This window comes from Microtus oregoni, unplaced genomic scaffold, assembly GCF_018167655.1.
Source record: "Microtus oregoni isolate MIOR12 unplaced genomic scaffold, Mior012 000071F_ref0000514, whole genome shotgun sequence".
NCBI lineage: Eukaryota > Metazoa > Chordata > Mammalia > Rodentia > Cricetidae > Microtus > Microtus oregoni.
In genome coordinates this window covers 2492501-2513825 of record NW_024543978.1, presented here as the reverse complement: position 1 = coordinate 2513825, position 21325 = coordinate 2492501, and positions in this window count along the sequence as shown.

Below are 21325 nucleotides of genomic sequence, written 5' to 3'. Positions count from 1 at the left end.
CTCACACACACACATATATCTCTTATCCACACACATCTCATGGCATGTGTTCACAGGCTTGTGAGCCAAGCCCCATGAAGGTTTTAGCTCAGTGCCCTACCCCCTGCTAGAACTCTGGAACTCTGAGGCTTGTCACTCCCGTCAGGCATTTAATGAGAACCGCTGGAGTTTAGCTTCACTGTGCTTGCGAGCAGCCAGCCTGCGCTCCCGCTCTCCTGGATGTGGGTTTCCTAGGATAACTCCCAAGGAAACCAGGTTACCTAGAGTTCCAGGAGGTAACCTCGAGGCGTCTCAGAGTCACAGCTGCAGGGAGTGCTAGGCCTTGCCCAGATGACTCCGAAGGAACCACCCAGGAATGGGCTACCCCACTCGGGCCACGATGCCAAATGCCAGCAAATCTTTCCATATGTCTGGTCCAAGCACACCATCCTGGAAGGGCTCAGATGGTTTGTAGTAGAGCCTGACTGTGTACTCCCTGGATATACTGGGTTAGGAGAAATAAGATTCTATGTTGTTCTAAGTCATTGTCCCTGTGGCGAGGACAAACACGGCAAAGCCTCCTTTAAGAAGGTTCTCTGATTGACATCTGCTGTAGTGTTCAGGAAGGAAACACGCCCCTCCTCTTCCACAAAATGAAGGTTTGGGTGGATATGCATTCTCCCTGAACCAGGCCAAGCAGGTGCTCCGGCATCAGAGTTATGATGCTCCTGAGACCAGGATGGAATCGGCAGTTCCTGCAGCTGATCTCAGCTCTCCAGCAATGTCCCCAGAGCCTGAGGAGCAGAGAGCACACCTGCAATTACGAGCATGCGGCATCATTTTGCTTAAAAATAATGTGTTGAGTTGTAAAGGAAGAGAAGCAGGAGGGAGGTGGTGGAGAGGATCCCTGGCCCTCCGCCCCAAGTCCTGGCAAATAAAAGCCCTGAGGGTCTGCGTCTCCACCCTCCTTCCCAGCTGCCTGGCTGAGAAATGAGGAAATCAGAGGAAGAAATGGGAATGGATGATTGCTTCCATTAACAGCACAATGAACTTAGCCTCCCCACTGACAAAGCAAGCCCGTGTGTGAGGGGGTCACCTAGCTAGACTCAGAGACGCACCAAGTCTCTAGACATGGGGAATCAGCACTTTGGGGGTCTCGGCAACCAAAATTGGGGCTGTCTTATGAGGCTCCACAGCATTGTTCCATGACGGACTGCCCCTTTTGCACTCCCTGCAATCCTCTCCAGCAGTCAATCTGCCCATCACATCAAGCCAATCCTTACCTATCTACCAGGTTACGCTGGGTTTAGGTCATGTGAAGGAGATTGGTCTCAATAATAAACTTGATAGGATGTAGAACCACCTGGAATACAGGCCTCGGGACATACCTGTGGGGTATATCTTGATCACATTAACTGAAGTGGGAAGATCTGCCCTCTATGGGGGGCACCATTCCCTGGCTGGGACCACCAACTGTGTAAGTGGAGACTGAGCAGCAGCGTGGGTCACTCTCTGCTTCCTGACCTCAGGTGCACCCAACAGGCTGCTTCAGACTCCTGTCACCTTGACTTCCCATCACGATGGGCTGCACCCTTGCACTGCAAACCAGAATAGACCCTCCGTTTTTACATTGCTTCTGTCAAAGTGTCTCATCACAGCAACAGGAAAAGCAGCTAAGACAGGTCAGTTTCCGAAGGGTCAAGGGACGCCCCAAGTCCTGTTGCCTGCCGATTGGGACCTCCGATTTCCTCTATCCTGTCTTCCAAAGGAGCTCAAGCTACCACAGGCTTCTTCACAGCGAGGAGCAGATGCAAGAAAACTCACACACAGGCCCTGTTCTGGTAACTGTGGACCAGTCCAGAGCAAAAGGCAGAGCCAGCTGCCTGCCTCTTACAGAACTCTCACACCGCAGCGCCTCGGGTAGAACCATCACAGTGCACATCTTCAAGTAGCACGCGGAGGTCTACGAATGGCAAACGGCATGCAGGCTGAGTCTGGGCTTCCTCTCAGAAGCGAAGGAGCCATTAGAGCAGCCGGAGCACTGGCAAGATGAAGATAGAACACTCTAATATTGCTTCATGGGCTCTCAAGGACAATATTGAAGGCAATTCTCTCTGGGATAAATCAGCTGCACAGAACACCATGATACCAGGTGAAAACACATCTGCCACAGAAAGCTAAACGGCATGCAAGCCCCTTATTGTCCAAAAAGCTCATCTCTTTAGCAGGGCCAACTGCGGCTACTGCAATCACAGAGGGGTTGCCTGCTCTGGTGGCATTAGGAGGAAGCGTCCTGCTCCCGAAGCATGGAAATAATTGGCCCCAGTGGAAAGTGAAGTCATACCCCAGAGTGCAGAGAACAACATTTCTCTGCTGCTGGTGTAAAGAGTCATGTTGTGTGCATTCATGTCTGCTGTGTGGACGTCCATGCACTGGATGTGTGTAGTAGCCAAGGAGGCCAGAAGAAGGCATCCCACCTGGAATTACAGACAGCTCCAGGTCCCCATATGGGTTCTGGGGATAAGAGTCAGTTTCTCTGCAAAAGCAGAAAGTTCTCTCACCCATGGAGCCATCTCTCCGTGCAGACAGGAACCGAGGATGGGTGATTTACTGGAATCCAGTTCCCCTGGTTTCAAATTCCTGAAGTCTCCCATGGGGTCCTGCAGGTTTCAGATGCTGCCCAGGCAGAGGGATCCTTCTGAATGACAGGATGTGGGGTCCACCTGGTCTGCAGAGGGCAGGTCCTTTTCTCCTAGGGAGGAAGTTTCCTTCCCAGGCATCCAGTCTTCTTCTTGATCTGTCTTGAAGTCCAGCCCCTCAGTAATTCAAGTTCTTCTCTTGGCTTGAAACCCAGACCTGTCCCATGTCTCAGCTCTCAGATGTGAGTGTGACTCCCAGAGAAACCTGTGCCTCTAGGAATCGCAGGCACCCCTTCTGGTCACCTGGTTTAAATCCTGCTCCCTCAGTATATGCAAGCCACCTATAGCTGTCCCCAGAGGAGGGTATCTGTCCCCACTGGAAGGCCGGGGAGCTAAGGGTGGGTGCTGTGCACAGGGTGTGGGCAGAGGACTCTGAGCACAACCTGTGTAGTTTTCCTGGACTGGAGTCCTCTGTAAAGGAGGGAAAAAGCAGCAGCAAAAACCCAAGCAGCCTGGCCTCCTCAGATCACCTCAGCTGGACCCATTTCAGGTCTCTCCCCCAGGACTGACTGTATCTCCCTCGTGACTACACACTGATGATGGTGTCTCTTCCTCACCTGTGTTAAGTCTTTAGCAGGAAACCCATGGAGAGGCACTGCAGGCAGTGGCTACCTCTACTGTGCAGAGAGTCAACTCTCTCTTTTAGCCAATGAATAAAAAAGGGGTGTTCAGAAATTTCAACACCCCCACTGCAGATCACTGAACCAGCTGTTTCCCAGGGGAGAGCAAGAAGCCCCACAGCTCCCTTCTCCAGGGAGTCATCTGCAGTCTGCTCAGAGGCTCCTGGCCCAGCACATCCCATGAATTCATCCTCATCTTTCTCGCACACTGTGTGGAAGACGTTGCTCTTTCCCTAAAGGCCATGGGGTAAAGGCTGGCCCAGGCCTGGGAGGACCATGAATTTAGCTTCTGTTTGGCTTTCTGGTTCTTTGATTGTAAGACACTCCTCACGAGCTGTAGTAAATACCGCTACTATAGGCGGCCAAAAGGAAAAGCGCTCCCACGAACCACACTGCCATCCTCATATACATAAATCATGCATGTGTGGGCGTCCATACATGCACTGTTGAGTCCAAGTGCACACAGGGAAACATGCATTCATGGAAAATGCACACACACACTCACACATACTGGCACACATGCTTATGAGTCTATACATATATACATATGAGTGCACTTTCACACATGCAGCTATACACACAGACACACACAGAGGCATAGTCAAACATAGACAGGTACACACATCTGTACGTGTATACATAAAATACTTCATGTAACCACATATATGCAGAGAAACACATACAGACCTGCACTCCAAACAAACACCTGCAAGCAGAAGAGGACATAGAGAGAAAGAAAGCTTCATTTAGTTCTTTTTTTCCACTCGTGGGTGGTTTGACTAGAAGCTGGTGGCTGGGTGCTCCATGGATCATGAGCACAGGAACAGCCCTCTGGCTGTGTCGCAACATGCCGGAGAATCAGAAAGGGAAGACAAGCATAGGCCAGGGGCCAGGCATGCGTGTTAGCTTCTCTTGACAATGTCCGACTCTGGGACCGCCCTTAAAGAGCTGGGGTCCTGTAACCTCATAACTGTCACTAGGTCCCACTTCTTCAGCATTTCATCATGCCAATGCCACGCTGGGATGACGGGCATTCAGCACATGGGCCTGAGAGAGCAAAACGGCACCCAAACCCCTGCAGAACTGTTGACAGTGGGAGTAGACAGAACACGCCAGCCTCCAGCTGAGTTTCTGCTTCAGCGCAGCCACTGTGACATTCTCAAAAGAAAAAGAAAGGACCTCCTAGGAAAATGTGGTTTCTGAGACCTGCCATAGGGAAGGTATCTTCCCAGAGGTGGAGACCTTCTGAGGAAGGGGACATGGAACAGGCACATACCTGCCTGGGGCACCGCTTCCAGGTCCCTGACTCGCTAAGTGCTCCACACCTGCATCCCACAGCTGTACCCAGGACTAGTCCCAACAGAACACGAATTGTCACAATTTGCCTAATACTTTGACTGGACACTGAGCCAGGAAATCTTGATACCCAGTGTTTCCAAAAGTCTCGATCCCAGCCCTGGGGGGCTCACTCATGCTGCAGCTCAAGCCCCCTTGCTGAAGATGGATTACTCCTGAGGGGCAGCTGCAGTCTTAGGGAAAGCATTAAATCAGAGCTCCTTACGTCTCACCTTGTTGAATTGATGAGCAAGATGTAGCATGCCTTGCCTCTGAAATAGCCAATTATATATACAGAAAGATGATCAACTTTGGAGTTTCCAAAAGCTAGATGTGTCTCCATCCTCTTAAAAGAATAAATTATGCCAATTAGGGCTAGAAGGCTAAAGAATGGGGTTTGTGAAGCTTAAACAGGAAATCGAGCCTTTCAAATGGGCGTTTATTGATTTATTGATCCCTGCATATTTGCGAGTGTGTGGATGTGTGCACATACGCTGTGCTCCACCAGCTGTATTCCTCCCTCCTTCCTCACCTGTTGTTTTCAGTCATGCCTGTTACTGACCCTACAGTTCACCAAAACTAGCAATAGTGAGCCCCAGGGATCCTCCTGTGTCCACCTCCCTAATGCCAGGATTATCCACTTTTCACATGGATGCTGGAGATGTGAACCCCGGTCCTCTGATTTGTGAGGCAAGCAGGTGACTGACTGATCCATCTCCCCAGCCCCAAAGTATGGGAGTGCTGTTAAGCGACTGGATCAAACAAAAGCTAGGCTGATTTGTTTTCTCCCAAGCCCCGGGGCCCAGATCTCATGCAAGTTTGATACATTCTGCAGACTGAGTGCCATCGCCAGCCTTGTGTGCCTTAAAATCACTCATTCCATCTAATTAGCTCTCTCCAAGACCCTGAAAGTTACGTGAGCAACATTGTATCACACCATGGGGACAGGCTGTGTGTGGACTGGGCACCAGTGGTCTGAGGTTTTGGCCACATTCCTGTGTCATTATGCAGGGGACAGAAGGAGCCCATTTCTGTAGCACCACAGAGTGTGCAAGGCTATATGACTTGCTAGTATTGAAGAGCAAGAGGCAAAAATACATAACCAAGTGTGATTTAACAGAACTGACATGCCATTTATTCAACTTTTCTTTAGAACCCCATGTTTTCGAGCACCGACCTCATTAAAAAGTCTGTGAGCAGGATGAGGTCTGGGTCCCGTATATATTAATAAAATCATCGATTTTCATGGAGCCGACTCCTCGCTGGCATCAGGAAACCCAAGAACGCTGTGTGCAAACATCGCTCATGTCAATTTCCAGTGTACTGCTGTTAATATCTAATTCCGAGAGCACAGCTTTCATAGGTAAAAATGAATTGCCGGAAGACACTGCACTCCCGGTCCACATTTCTATTTCAAACACACATCTTTACGGATAGTTTATCCAAACACTGTCCGAGATTCCTCTATATTCCATATAGAATGGCTGTTTGTATGTTTAGGGGGATATGTAGCTAGATTAATTTTTTTAATGACAATCCAATTCGCATGAATTTAAAATGTCATGTTGGGTGCCTGGATAAAACAGCAGTGGAAGACTTAGCAAGTCTGGAGGGTGCAGTCTGGAAGCCCCCAGGCCTGAGCTCCTGCTGACATTTGCAGTGGACCCTCTCCAGCAGCAGCAGCAGCAGCCCTGGCAGCAGTGCTGAAAGCTCACTGGACTGGGAGGTTAATAAGAACCATTCCAGGAATTAAAGCAGAGAAATCTAGGGCTTGAGTGGGAGAAACCAATTGTTCACTGGAATTTTTGACTGAATGGTAAGTCAAGTAATATTAGCATCAAGTACAGAGTGCAGCCCCAGGAAGTAAATAAAAATGGGTGCATGCTGAATGCTTCGCTCCAAAGGGCACCAAGTCCAGTCTGGCGAATAAATTTCTGGGTGCTGGATGCAGTCCTGTGTGTGTGTGAAGACCAGCAGAGCAGACAGGGAGGAGTCGGGGGAGAAGAGAGAAGTTAGATCAGACTTCCAGTAATGATGTACAAGATAGGATGCCACCCTCATTTCAGAAGCAGTCCCAAAAGCCATCTAAGATTGTGAAAATATAAAATTCAATGTATCCACAGGGGGTGTTCTGTATAACTGACCCACTGAGGAGGAGGTTGGGGAACAACCTCAGGGTGACTGGAGACAGTGGAGAGAAGGTGCCGCTTGACAAGGACCTTTGGTGACTCTGTAAATGGGAATGGTTGATTTTGTCAGCTTGACTGGATCTGAAATCACCTGGGAGACTCACCTCCTGGGTGTGCCTGCAAGGGAGCTTCTAGCCTGGGTTAACTGAGGTGGGAGGAGCCACCCTGAGTGAGCAGTGACACCTTCTGTGCTGGAGACAGTGAGCTGAGCACTAGCGTTCCTCTCTGGCTGCCTTCTGTGCTTGCAATACGGCCAGCTAACTCTTGCCACTGTGACGCCCCCACAGTCATGGACTGCACCTTCAGACTGTGACACAGAACAAACTCTTCCTTCCTTGAGGTGCTTTGGTGAGAAATGTTTTATAGAGAATACTACCTAATACAAACGAAACTCAGTGAAAAGATTCTTGGTTTTCATTGAAAATTAAGATCTAAGGGCCCCGTGGCCACCTTCCCACACAGCAGAACTTCATCTGCTTTGCCTACAAGGAGTGAGAGAGAAAGTAATCCATTGCTCGTTCTGGACACCGTCATGTTTTCTTTCCTTGCCAACTCATCATGTCTGACCCTGAGACACTTGACCTTGGGAGCGTTTGGAGGAGACAACAGACTTGACACCAGCCGTCTTCCCTAACAGGCCGACTGGACATCACTGGAGCTTGGCTGGAGGGCTGCAAAGTGCGAGCGTCCTTGGCTCTGATCCGTTTGTGCTCGTCGGTGGCCTTCTTTCTATCTTATTGTAAAGACTGTGTCGCGGTTGTAAGAGCCGCCGTGCTCCAAGCTGTAAGGGAGAAAATCAATTTCTCTTCTGCGGGGCTCACAATGCACCTGGAATTTTACCTGAACCAAGTAAACAAAATTGTCACCTAACTTGAATGGGGAAAGAGGTGTTAGAAAAACTCTTTATCGCTCTACTTCTGAGGCTCCTATTATTATTGAAGTCTGGCTGAGTTTTTCAAGGGATGGGTTATTAGGGGGCAGCTTTAAGATGAAACCATTCTTCAGAGATTATAATAGAAACATTTTAAAATTTAAATCAGTGGTGGAAGATTGAAGTCATGCAGTTGAGAAACTGTGATTTTTTTTCTGTCATTTTTTTTCTACGAAATATCCAGCCCACTCTGGCACCTGCCTTTAAGTCCTGATGTCCAAACATCGGCTGGCAAAGCAGCTGAAAAGTGAGCCAGTGACCTTGAGTGTGCCAAGGTCATGGTAATCATCTGTGTTTTTTCCAGAGGTAGAGTCCATGGCACTGCCCCAGCCATGCTCCCAGGAGGACACGGCGAGGACACCTGGAAGGAGTGTCCAGCTCCTTGGCAGGAAGGAATTCAAGTCAAGCCTAGACTCTTGTCTATGGCACAAGTAGACCTAACCCTAACTCCAATCCTGAGCCCTTATCCTAACCCCAACCCCAACCGTAACCCTAACCTAACGTTAATCCTAACCCTAATCCTCTATAGTCATCTAAATGTCTGAAGTAGTGGTCTTCAATCTTGAGTCTAGACCCCCCCCCCAAAAAAAGACCATCAGAAAGCACAAATATTTACATTATGATCCACAAAAGTAGCAAAATGCAGTCATGAAGTAGCAATGAAAATAACATGTGGTTGGGGTCAGCACAACATGAGGAACTGTATTAAAGGGTCACAGCATTAGGAAGGTTGAGAACCACTGATCTAAGGGGAACCCTGACAGTACCAGCTTCAGAAAACGTCCTGGATACCATGTCTCAGGTTATTGATATGTAATTGATATGACATGCCTTCATGATGTGCTGTTCTGCGCATTCAGGGCACGTGGACTGTGATCTGAGTGTGCTACTCCCATGCCTGGCACATGACAGGTGGCAGCCTGCTGGCACCCTGGGTTGTAAAAACTATAAGGATGTCAGATCCAACTATGCCTAGGTGTTGACTACACAAGTTTTTCAACCCTAAGCTTTATAAAATTAAAATGACAATACCTATTTTGAAAGAATTCCACAAGGAACTGAAAAGTGAAACAGGAAAAGCGTTGTGATCATTGGGTTATTTAGTACAAGTGGCCGGCTTTCCCAGGATCCATCTCAGAAATCCACCAGTTGTGGCCAAGTGGATGGGACAGTAGTAAGAATCGAACAGTAGCAGGAGACCGTCAACCAAGGATTTAGAAACAAAGGAGAATGCAAAGGATTGCCCATTTCCTGTCCGCCCAGGGAACAGATCCTACAAAGGAAGAATGCCAGACTGTGCCATTAAGAGGCAGCTTGGGTGCACAGGCCCTAAGAGGAGTTGCCAAAGGACATGTTAATACTGTTCTCTAGACCTTCATTGTCTTTCCATAATCTTGTCTACTGTTGGGCAGTGCCTCTACAAAACTGGGAGTCATAATACGAATGCATATTATAAAAGAGATTTATTAGATTGGCTTACACAATGGGGCTGAGTAGTCCCACAATGGCCGCTGAGAATCACTGGTGTAGTCCCTCTACACCGTTAAGAGGCCGAGAACTTAGTAGCTTCTCATCCCATGAGGTTGAACAATTCAGCAGCTCTGGTACTGAAGGACTGGGGGATTCCTGAGGAGCCACTGGCTAAAGACTCACCCTGGAGAGGTGAAGAAGCAGCACCAACGGGAAAGACCTGTTCACCAATAAGAAGCAAGAGCAAGTAGACAAGCCTCGCTGCTTCTCAGATAACTTTAAAATCTGGGCCTCCACCCATAGCTTCGGCCTCCTCCCTGGAAATAAATACCCTCAGAGACCAGCCAGAGGCATGTCTCTTGATTGGCCCCAGAATCAATGGAGTTACAGCAAAGATGAGCCATGACTGGGGCAGGAAAGGTGATTCAGCTGCTAAGAGTGCCAGTACTTGCTGCTCTTGCAGAGGACCCAGGTTCATGTCCCAGCACCCACATGGTATGTCATAGCCGTCTGTAACTCTAGTTATAGGGGATACAGTGACCTTTCTGACTCCTGCAGGGTCCTGAATCTGTGTAGTGCATATACATATGTTAAGGCTCATACACATACCCATAAAATAAAGTAAATCCATGGTTTTTTACAAGAGAAGACATTGTCTTACAATCCCAGTTTCCACCCACAGGAAAGATGGTATAAATTTGCCAAAATCTGTAAAGACTGCCTACAGGACTCCAGGGTGCTGGGAACTTCTGTTTACCACAAAGAACCGATGTTCTCACAGGGCGATGACACTGTCACTTTTCTGTGATACCTGTGTGAACTAGTCAGTCTTTAAAGACAATCAGTGATGGCTGAGAAGCCCCTATTAGAACAGGTGAGATGTCCTCTGAAACACCTCAAAGCCCGTTCATGAGAACACCAAGGAAAACACATAACCAGAGTACAAAGAGAAGGCTGAGGGCTGCATCACCCAGTCCAACCCGCTCCCTTTGTGGGGCGAGCTCAGTGAAAACCAGGAGAGCCGAGGAGCTGTAGTTCTGTGGGATTCTGGGGGTGCAGCCTCCAGAAGAAAACTGAGCCATGCTTATGTGACGGACACAGTCTCTCCTCAACTGGCTCAAGTTCATATTAAACCCACCCAGCAGATTCAAGCGTCTGCACTGCAAAGCCCCAAGGTGCTCACCACTCAGGCTGATTTGCACAGCCAAAGGCCCACCCACTAGGCTCGCTCACTCGTTTGGTCTGTCTCATCTGCAAACACTTGAGGCATCCTCCTGCTGTCTGCAGGGTGAGACTTGGGTCCAGCTCTTCAGCTGGTGACCTCATTCATCTAGAATGAGAGTTAACCTCTCCAAGCTTCTCTGGAAGTTACTTGAATCGGAAACTAAGGACTTAACGTGTTACATTAACAAATATCCCTGCAATGAGTTATTGCTTCCTCCATATGTTTGGTATGCTTGGAGGAATTACTTTTCACTCTGACTCTGGAATGTCTTCTGGTCAGCCAAGGCTGTGGCCAGCGTCCCAGGTGACCAGCTCGCCAAATCTAATGCTCCCAGGCCATTTCTCAAGCTCCCTAAAGCCCCCTTCCAATCTTCACAAAGACACACCATCTGCTTGCAGGCACTCCAAAGGGGACGTCTGCGCCGTATGGGATGTTGATCATATGTTAGCCACTTCTGCGAGCAAAGAAATATTTTGAAAGCTGCCAAGCCACCTTCTTCATCCAGCATGCATGAAAAATTCATTGGGGTTGCTATTTGTCAAGGGACTGCAAACATTTCCTCTCATTTGTCTCAATCCTTGCTTGAATTTCGACACCCAGCTCAGAAATCCACAGGCCCCACCATTTGGAGCCCTCCTTCCTTCCCCCCTTCCTCTCACACCAGAACTATCCATCACTTACTTTCTAAGAATAAGCAGGCTGTTGCTACCTTCAATTCCTTTGTCTATGCAGGTAAACTGTGCTGCTGGTGGACAGGATACAGTTTGGGCCAGAGGAGGCTGAACCAGAAGAGGCTCTAGACTTGGAAGAAGAGACAGTATAGGTCTGACGGTGTGGTTCAAGGATAGAATACTTGGTTAGAATGCACAAGGCCCTGGGTTCATGTCCAGCATACGGGTGAAAATAAGACAGTGAGGGTTCCACCCACTGCCCAGTTTTCCCTTCTCATCTTAGGCATACACATCTGGATACTGCATGTGACACAGTCCTCACCATGCCTGCATGTTTGCTTGCTGCACACAGTATTGTAGTATGAGACTTGTGGAGTCACTGTGTGGCAGAAATTGGGGATCTTGAATAGCTAACTATTTGAAGTATTTGTCTGAAAGAAATGATCAAACTGGAAATACCTGGAAGGCTGTGTTAGTTTCTTTTCTTAGTGTTGGACCAAACCTCTGACAAAGGCAAGTTAAGGAATGAAGAGTTTACTTTGACCTAGTTTGAGGTATGAGTTGGGAAGTGAGTCTATGATAGAAAGTCATGGTGGAAGAAGCTTGAGGCAGCTGTTCACATTGTATCCACAATGTATCCACAGTTATTCACATTGTATCCACAGCGGCTCACATTGGATCCATGATGTGTCCACAGTTATTTACAATGTATCCGCAGCTGTTTACACTGTATTCACAATGTAACCGCAGCTGTTTACACTGTATCCACAATGTATCCGCAGCTGTTTATATTGTATCCATGGCTCTTTAAGTTGTACCCACAACTGTTCACATTGTACCTGCAGCTGCCACATTGTACTCACGGCTATTCACATTGTTTCCACTTAGTCACATTGTACCTGTAACTGCCACATTCTACCCACAATCAGGAAGCAGAGAGAGAGAGAGAGGAATGCTGATGCTCAGTTTAATTTCTCCCTTTTAGTCTATGACCCTAGCCCACAGCAATGGTGGTCCTACCTTCAGAGTGAGTTCTCCCTTTTCAACTAACCTAATCTAAAAAGATGCTCACAGACATGCCCAGAAATCTGTTTAATATATGATTCTAAAATCTTTCAGGTTGACAAAATTAACCATCAGAGGGACTGTTATTTATTGCTTAGTGTTGGGGAAGAGGCAGTATGCAAGTGTGTGTGTGTATATTCACCTGCATACATACATTCATGCATGTGTGTTTGTAAGCACATACATGTGAATATCTAAGGCAGGAGGAAGACTTCTTTATCATTCTTCACCAGGGTCTCCCACTGAACTGGAAGCCCAGAGCTTTGACTAAGCTATCTCTCTCCAGTCACCAATGCTGCCATCACAAGCACTTACAGACATGCACAATTTTTTATGTAGGTGCTAGAGATTTGAGCTCAGGTCCTCATGTGTGCGGAGCAAGCACTTTTCCCATGGAGCCATCTCCAAGCCCTATTTGGTATTTTTAAAGGATCATATTATATGGCTGTTGAGATTATTTTATAAAGGCTGTCTGAGTTTGTTTTGACTTTGGATATCTTGAATCAGAGCAGCTGCATTCACTCACAGAGATGCTCAGGAGACTGAGTTAACATTTCTGGGTGGATGATGGAGGACAAGGGTGGGTGGTGGAGGACAGGGAAAGATGATAGAGAATGGGTGGATGATGATGGAGGACAGGGGAAGATAACAGAGAATGGGTGGATGATGGAGGATAAAGGTGGATGATGGAGGACCAAGATGGATGATGGAGGTCAGGTCTGAGTGATTAAGGATAGGGGAAGATGATGGAGGGAGAAGATATGTAGACAATGAAGGGCGGGATGCTTAAGAGATTCTTCCTTTCCCATATGAGTGGCAAACAGCTTTTGAGTGGGGGAGATGCCCACAGTGTAGCTGCCTGCATGTTGCTCATAATTATGTAAACAGCTCTTGGTCATTGCCGCTACAGTCCATATAAACTCACTGGCTCAGCCAGCAGGACCTAGGCATCACTTCTTGAACTTTCAGTGTTCTTATTGGAGATTTTTCATGTCTTCCCAGGAAAATATATCAAATAGGCCATTTTTGTTTGCCCTTTGCTCTTCAGTTGACTAGAAAGCTCTGTTTTGGAGCCCATAATTACTTTCTATGGAGCATTATAATAAAACTCAGTAGAAAATTGAGGGGCACCTATGGTGGACCTCAAAACAGTGTCTTTCCAAGTAACTCAGAGCTCCTTATCAATAGAAACACAGTCCACTTCTACACAGGGTCAGAGTGAGGCTCTTCCCAACTGTCTGTCCTCTGCAGTGTTTTGCTCTTTTAAAGGAGCTTACCAAGAAGCATGGTTCACCAGAAGCCCCATAAGACAAAGCCCCTTAGACAACCACAGCTACTGCTGTTCCTAGTGATCCATCTGAGTATACCAGAAAGCCTGGGGTTCTTCCTTGTCACTGCAGACTTTAAGGGAACCAAGTGGGCTTCTCCTTTCCTGGCTGTCAGGGCCCCTCCCCTCCTGGCTGTCAGAGCCCCCCCCCCTCGTCCGGGCTGTCAGGGGCCCCTTCCCCTCCCAGGTCAGCATCCCTGCCTGTCAGAAAAACACAATAGGAATTATGTGACTTAACACTCTGTTTAACTGAATCTCATTTTCTAAATCCTGAATAAACCATGATAATACCATCTGGGTCAGACTGGGAGGTGGCCGTCCTTTAACGCCTCCCCCATGGACTGAGTGTCCCATTCTATTGAGATAATGGCACCAAGGTCCCTGGCACATGCTGAAGGGATAATGGTTATTTAAACATGCCAGATCTTCGTGGAACAGATAAGCATTTTAATTTACATTTTTGAAAACTGGAAAGTAGGAAGAGAACAGGTGCTGCTGGGCTCCTTCCAGAGACACTGATGCCAGAGCTGATAGATTAGAGTGTGGAGGGCAGCATAGTGGCACCTGTCACCTTCTGCTTATGCCCAGGTCTGCTGCTGGCACATATGTCCCCAACAGAAATGTGGAAAAGCTTCAATACAAGAGGTCACATGTCCATGCCCCTGCCTGGCTTTGGGCCCCCAGCAGTTTAGCCATCCTCCTACCCTCAAGACCCAAACAACCAAGTTAGGTGCTGAGGTCCCTGCTGTCCCTCAGGCTGTGCCACCACGCTCCCTAGACTCTGTGATGACCAGACCTTCGAGCTCACTGGTCTCTTGTGGCTCAGGATTTTTGCATGTGCTGTATTATGTTACAAACCTCACAGGAAGACATCCCTTTATCCATAATGCATGCCTGTTTATGCTGTTATTTAATCAAAATTTGTCTTTCCTGTTGGGAATTTGCAGAGAAATTTGTCTATTTTGACTGCCCTGGTCACTTAGCTACAATAGAGCAGCAGCTCTCTATGCTTCTGATTGGACGAATGGTCAATCAAGAGATTAGTTCATACCTGACTTAGCTGCACCATACTCTGAAAATTCCACTGAGCATGAGAATAAGCTTTTCTAAGTCACCAAAGGCAAAATTCTCCCTGAAGTCACTCTCATCCCCTTGTAGTCTGATCCTTGTCCTGTGTCCCCCTGCCACAAGCCCTCTGTGAGCTCCATGATCACATGTACTGGGACCACGTGACCACCAGAATCCCACCTGGAGAGATGACCTGTGGGCTTCAGAGTAGAAGCTATGTATTCTTCTTTGAAGCCAGTAGTTTGGCTGTATCACAGAAGAGACTCGGGAGCAGGGAAACTGAGGGTCTGTGTTCACCATGTTGAAGTTCTCAGGAGTCATAGTGGAATCCCTGAGTGTTGACCCTCGCCCTGTCAATGATGTAATGACGCATGTTGAAGCCAGCTGAGAAGAATTAGGATGGGAGGAGCCTGAGGAGACAGATAACCCAGTCACTGAAGCGCTTGATTTGCAAGCATGAGGACATGGATTAAACTCCCAGCGTTCACATATGGAGCCAATCTTTTACAGTTCCTGCTGCGTGTTTGTAATTCTATGCCAGGAAAAACAAAAACAGGTGAGTTCCTAGGGTTCACTAGACAGTCAGCCTACTGGGCAAAGTCCAGGCCAGTCTCTGTCTCTGTCTCTGTCTCTGTCTCTCTCTCTGTCTCTCTCTCTGTCTGTCTCTCTCTGTCTCTCTGTCTGACTGTCTCTCTCTCTCGCTGTCTCTCTCTCTCTCTCTCACACGCACACAATTGGACAGGAAGTACAAAGTATCCATCATGGGCTATGGAAGCAACTTTAATGCCACCTGTATCTTATAGTTGTTCCCGTACTGCAAGAGGCATTTCTCCTGTAGAATGGCAGGTGACCCCCATCCTAAAGAGTGCCATCTGTCCTTCTGGGTGTCTGTGTCCTACCATGGGCCCTGTGTTACAAGTCTAGAAGAGAAGGAATCCCTAGTCTAGGCCTTGATCACTGTGCTCAGCTTTCAGCCCTGCATGCCTGTCACCTCACGCCCCTCACACTTGTCACATCAGCCACGCTGTGCCTACACAGATGCAGCTCAATGAGCCCAGCTCTGCCCATCTACTCAGAAGCCAGGCCACCCACAGCTGCCTTGTTCACTGCCTGGATCTTGGTTTTACCAGAAGTAGGAGATGATTCCATCCTCCAGTGACCTGGGCCAGGGAAAGGGCAGAAGCAGTGTCATATCTGGTAGGTGTGGACCACTGTCTTTGCAAGTGTTAGGAAATGCTTATCTCAAAACCTGATACGATGCACTTAAAACCTTGTGCTCCTAATTCTCTGACGTCACGGAGAGTACGCCCACAGCCTGTCTCCATTAAGGTGAACCTGAGAGAAAAATCAGAAAATCTTGAGCTTGAGATACATGAGAAACACATTTTGCCTTCAAAGAGATATTTTTCTATGAGTGAAACTGACCAGAGACAAAGAAAGGAGATCTTTCTTGTAGACATTTCCCGTTTAAGCCCCTCCCACTGGTCCTGCATGTACTGGCAGGTAGAGGACATGCATCTCAGACCAGATTCCATCACCGGTCCCTGTGGGACAGATGCTATGAAACCTGACCATGCCACCTTCAAGACGGACGGTGACCCACCTCTGCCTTGAACAGCAACAGGACAGGAGCTTTATCAACTGTAGAAGGATGATTGTCCTGGGACTGAAACATTCCCAGAAAGCCACCCTAATTTTGTTTTTATTTGGGGTTCCTACAGGAGAGAGAGAAGCAATCAATCCATCTGTGTGTAGTGAGGACCGCCGCTGCTGAGCTATGACCCTAATGTGGGCATTTACTAGGACTTGGAGAGCAGCTGCTATGCTAATTTACGTCTCAGAACTTTGGGTAAAAGGTCAAGTGAAGCTGGGGGAATCGCTCGCACAACACAGACATAACAGCCCGGAGGCAAGAGTCCACATCTGCGAGATGGGGTGAAGAAGGCAGAGCCCCCCTCAGCACAGACAGCTGTGGATTTCTCTTGGCATCCGCTCTGACTTAGCGGGTCTGTGCTGGACATGCTGCGGTGCAGCAGGCGGCCGATGCGGCCTGAAGAAGCAGAGCGCAGACGCCTCCCGACAGAAACCTCCCAGAGAGGTTCCTTGCTCCTTGACAAATTCATCTCCTTCTGCATGCGTGAGACATCCACGCCCTTCTACTCAAGGATCCCCCAGAAAGAGAGATCTGTGTACATGGCAGCTGGCCATAGCTGCTGCCACTGACTTTAAGTGGCAGAAATAGCAGGACATCAGCCTTGTTATCTTGAAGCAGTGATGCCAAGGGTGTGGGGAAATGAGTTCTCACTCCTTGCCAATAAGAGACCATCAGAATGACACTTTTAGGTTATCTGTTTAGGTTGGCTTTTTTAAATTCTGCAGAGCAGTTGGACAGCATCATTTAGAAATTAAACTGTGCATACCATTAACCCAACAATTCCATTTCTAGAAAATCCATTTACAGAAATGCTGACAAAAAAAAAGAAAAAGAAAACAGCAAAGTCACAGACACACATATGGCAACCACCATGAATAGTGGAAACCTGGAAAGGAAACAACCAGCACACTTACCGAGGGTGCTCCATTTAACTCGAGGGCATCTGCAGGACACATTGTGAAGCCAATGAAAGATGATAATCTAAATGACTGGCAGGGACTCGGGTTGTCATCAAAGTCAGTTTCATCTGTCAATTGCATGCATTTAAGATGCGTAACGAGACCACCAGTCCAATCCCTACTCCTATGGACTATTTCCTCCCCAAATTCCAATTGCATTTTACTCCCTAAGAAACCACTGTTCTGTCTCTGTGGATCATCACCTTCTAATTTTAGACACATGGGTTTCATCTGGCTGCTTACAGTTGGCCTGTTTACTCTCTAACCCATTCATGTTGCATGCATCCATATCTAACCTTTTTAATTGCTGAGTAATGTTTCCTTGTATTTATATCTTGAATTTAGAGGGCAGTTCAACACTATGCCCATTTCATGAAATAATAATAGTGGGTTCTCCCTAGGGTCTATGAGCTCCTCAGACACAGATTCTTAGAGGTGTGTGTGTGTGTGTGTGTGTGTGTGTGTGTGTGGTGTTACCATGCATGTGTTTCTCCATGCAGAGCAGTCTTAAATCCAACCAGAAAGTGGTTGGTTACCCCCATACCATTCATGCCGCTATTGTACCCATAGTGTACCTCACTATGCTAATTGTTATTATAGCTCACAGGTCCACAACTGGGTAAGACTATTGGTGACTTCTCCTTCAGCAGCCTCCTTCTGGAACTGTGAGAGCCAGTAACCAAGGAGGAAGCTTCCTAGTCAGTATCAACTTGACTTCTTCATGCTTCGTGTCCAATACGCACGGTGCCTTCAGGAACAGCGTCTTTCCATCAAGTTCTAGAGAAAAAGGAGGGTTTTTTTTTTTAAAGAAACTTTCAAATTTCCTTTGAAAACAGTTGCTCCTTTTACATCCCCACCCAATTATGAAGACCCAGGACATATTTCTATTAATCAATTAATTACATTTTAATCAATTAATTTAAAACAATTACTTTTAATGAACAAAAATATATGTATGTATTTATCATGCAAAACAAGGAGTTTTGAGATATCGCGTGATGTGAGATGGTTCAGTCAAGTTAAGGGGAAAGAGTAAGAGGAAGTAGCATTCAAATGTGCATCTATCACATGATAGCAAAACACGCACTTCGTCACTGACCAGGTGACTGACCCTGCACACTCCCAGTGGGAGACACTGAAGGAAAGGAAGGGAACCCACACACTAACATAACAGAAGAGTTCTCAACCACAGTTATCTTCAGAAGGTGTGACCAAGGCTGGAGTTTGCTGGCATTTGGGACAATTTTCTCTGCATCTGTTACTTTTATACATTTAAAAACTAACAGAGCTTGTTGACATAGATCCCTGCTTCTGAATGGGCTAAGGCAAGAGAACAGCTAGTCAAAGGTCAGCCTGGACAACGTAAGTTCAAGGCCAGCCTGATTAACTTAGTGAGAGCCTGTTTCAAAAAAAAAATGCAATTTGGTGGCTTAGTTCTGGCCTAGCATGTGCGTGACTGTGGATTCAAACCTTTGACCACAGAAGGATACTAGTGTGTTCAGACTTTCTTAAATTTATTATTTTATTTTTTGTAAAAAAAGAAAACAAACTATCTTTTTTTCATTTTATATACCAGTCCCAGTTCCCACTGCCTCCCCTTCTTCCACCCCCTCCACCTATCCTCCCACCTCACCCCCCTATGCATTCCTCAGACAGGATAAGACACATTGCTTTGGGGAAGGTCCAAGGCCCTCCCTACTATATCTAGGCTGAGCAAGGTATCCATTCAAAGAGAATAGGCCTGCCAGCAAAGTTTCAGCACCAAGGAGTAGAAATGTAAACTGGGCCATTCTGAGGGCAGCTTGAAGGGTTCCCGAGAACTCTTTATGGAGTTGAAAAAGGAGTCTTGAAAGGCATGAGGGCACGGCTGCATGTGTGGATGTACAGATTTCTAAGGCGAGGTAAGACCAGAGGTGCTCACAGCCATAGCCGCTGCCCCACTGGTGATTGAGAAGATGTGCCAGCCAGGTAGCCAGTAAGACCACACTCCTGTGCCAGCCAGGTAGGCAGTAAGACCTCACTCACTCCTGTGCTAGCCAGGTAGCCAGTAAGATCACACCCCTATAATGGAACAGCTGTAGACTGAAAAAGCATTCGGGTTCTGCTTCAGTGGTAGACTCCAGGAATGACACCTCTATTTCCACAAGAAAAGAACCTAACAGGCTGCAGACAACTAAACCCCTCAACGTGCTGTAGAAATTGAATACCCCCCAAAAAAGAACTGAAGTCCCAGAGCAAACAAAAGACTTCAGAGTTTGGTGAGAGGATGCCCAGAGCAGAGGGGCCACACTTTGGATTCCGCAGAGCGTACACTTGTAATAAAACTCAGCTCCAAATTGTTAGTCATGCTCCTAGTTTTGTCCTGTTGCCGTGACAGACACCCCGACTAAAGCAGCTTAGGGGAGGATGGGTTTGTCTCAGCTCACAGTCCAGGGTCCAGTCATAGCAAGGAAGTCAAGGAATTAAAGCAGCTACTTCCATCGTGCCGAGTCAGGAGCAGAGGAAAGCTACAGTACTGCTTGAGTCCTGTCCCCCATGACCTTATATCATATTTTGGGAGCATGGGGTCCCACTCAGACCACCTATTGCCGTGAAGTCACACAGTGTTAGTTTGTATAGCATGTATATCAGTCTCCCCACAAGCTGCTCTTCCACAGTTTTATCAGAGCTAAGGATGTGTTTCCATGGTAACCTAGCAATTGCCTCCTTGGAAGGTGTCCAAGTCAGCCCCACCTTCTCTGGACCTTGGCACTTCCAGAATCGCTTCTGCCCCAGGGCAACTGTTGTTGGAAACCTAACTTGTGTGATCAAGCTGTAGGAAGAGGGGTCCATTTTCTTCCATTCCTCATGCACCTCAGAGGGCTGCCTCTTCTACAGACTCACACTGTCCATGTCCCTCCTTGTCTTCTTACACGTAAGAACCCCAGCTCCAAACGGCTTCTGGGCACTGTGTCACGGATCTGAGTCTCTCATAGGAACATGGGGCAAGATGCAGAGAAAGGGCTGGGTATTCTGGCTCCTATCCGCTCCCATAGTCAGAGGACCTTAAAGACAGTAAACACATCCCTTCAGACCGATGATGAAAAGAAAAGCAAGCAGCAAGCCTGCCAGGACACCCCAGGAAGGCCCCTTTCCCACCACGTGCTATGTTCTCAAAGAGGTGGGTTTTGCCAGCATTTTGAAATTCATTGTTTATCTCCCTTATGCTTGAGGCAAAACACAGAGTCTGAGACAATGATAACATACTGCTAAGACAATGGCGATAAATTCTAAATATACAGAATTACTCTGTGTCCTTAAGGGGGACCATTGCCAATTAATATTGAGGTTTGGCGAGTGTAGCACCTAAAGAAAAATGTAATTTATCAAGCAAGGAAATTTTAGGAACAGGCCATTGTGTAGAAGTAAGCACGTGTCTCCTGGAGGGAAAATAGGATTCCACTATGAGCAACATGGGAGCTGGAAGACATTCTGTGGACTTTCTTCCTTCAGCCTGGATCTAGGTGGCGCCATAACAAATCCCAGACCAACTGTGAGTGTGGGCTGGAGTGGCCACTGAGACCACAGGCTGATATGTGACCTCAGGACAGGCAGGTCCAGTTCTTCAGAGATCTGACCTAAAGTGTGAGCGTGAGGAACCTGCGTTTGATCCCAGAAACCCAAGTAAAAAGCTGGGTGTGGTGTCACATACTAATAATTCTAGTGTTTTGGAGGCAGCAGAAGACAAGAGGGTGCCAGACTCAATAGCCAGCCAGTCTAGTTAAGGAAGAGGTTCTGTATAAACAAACAAACAAACACATAAATAAATAAAATGAAGACACCTGATACTGACCTTTGGCCTCTAGATATACACATACCTGCACACACACACACCCTCGCTAGACCATTCTTCTCAGGAGAACAGAGTATCAACAAGCTGAGAAAGATGACCACCTAGAGAGAATTGTGGGTGAAATTTGAATACACCAGCCTTACAGATGTCCATGGTAGAGCTCCACACAGGCAGAATGGACAATCACAAAATATCTATGGGTGGAAACCTCCTGCTGCATCTCCCAGCTCCACCATGGCATGCTTTGAACCTTCACAGAATTCTGAGTCCTAGGCCCTGTTCAGACTTAAAAAACAGTTGG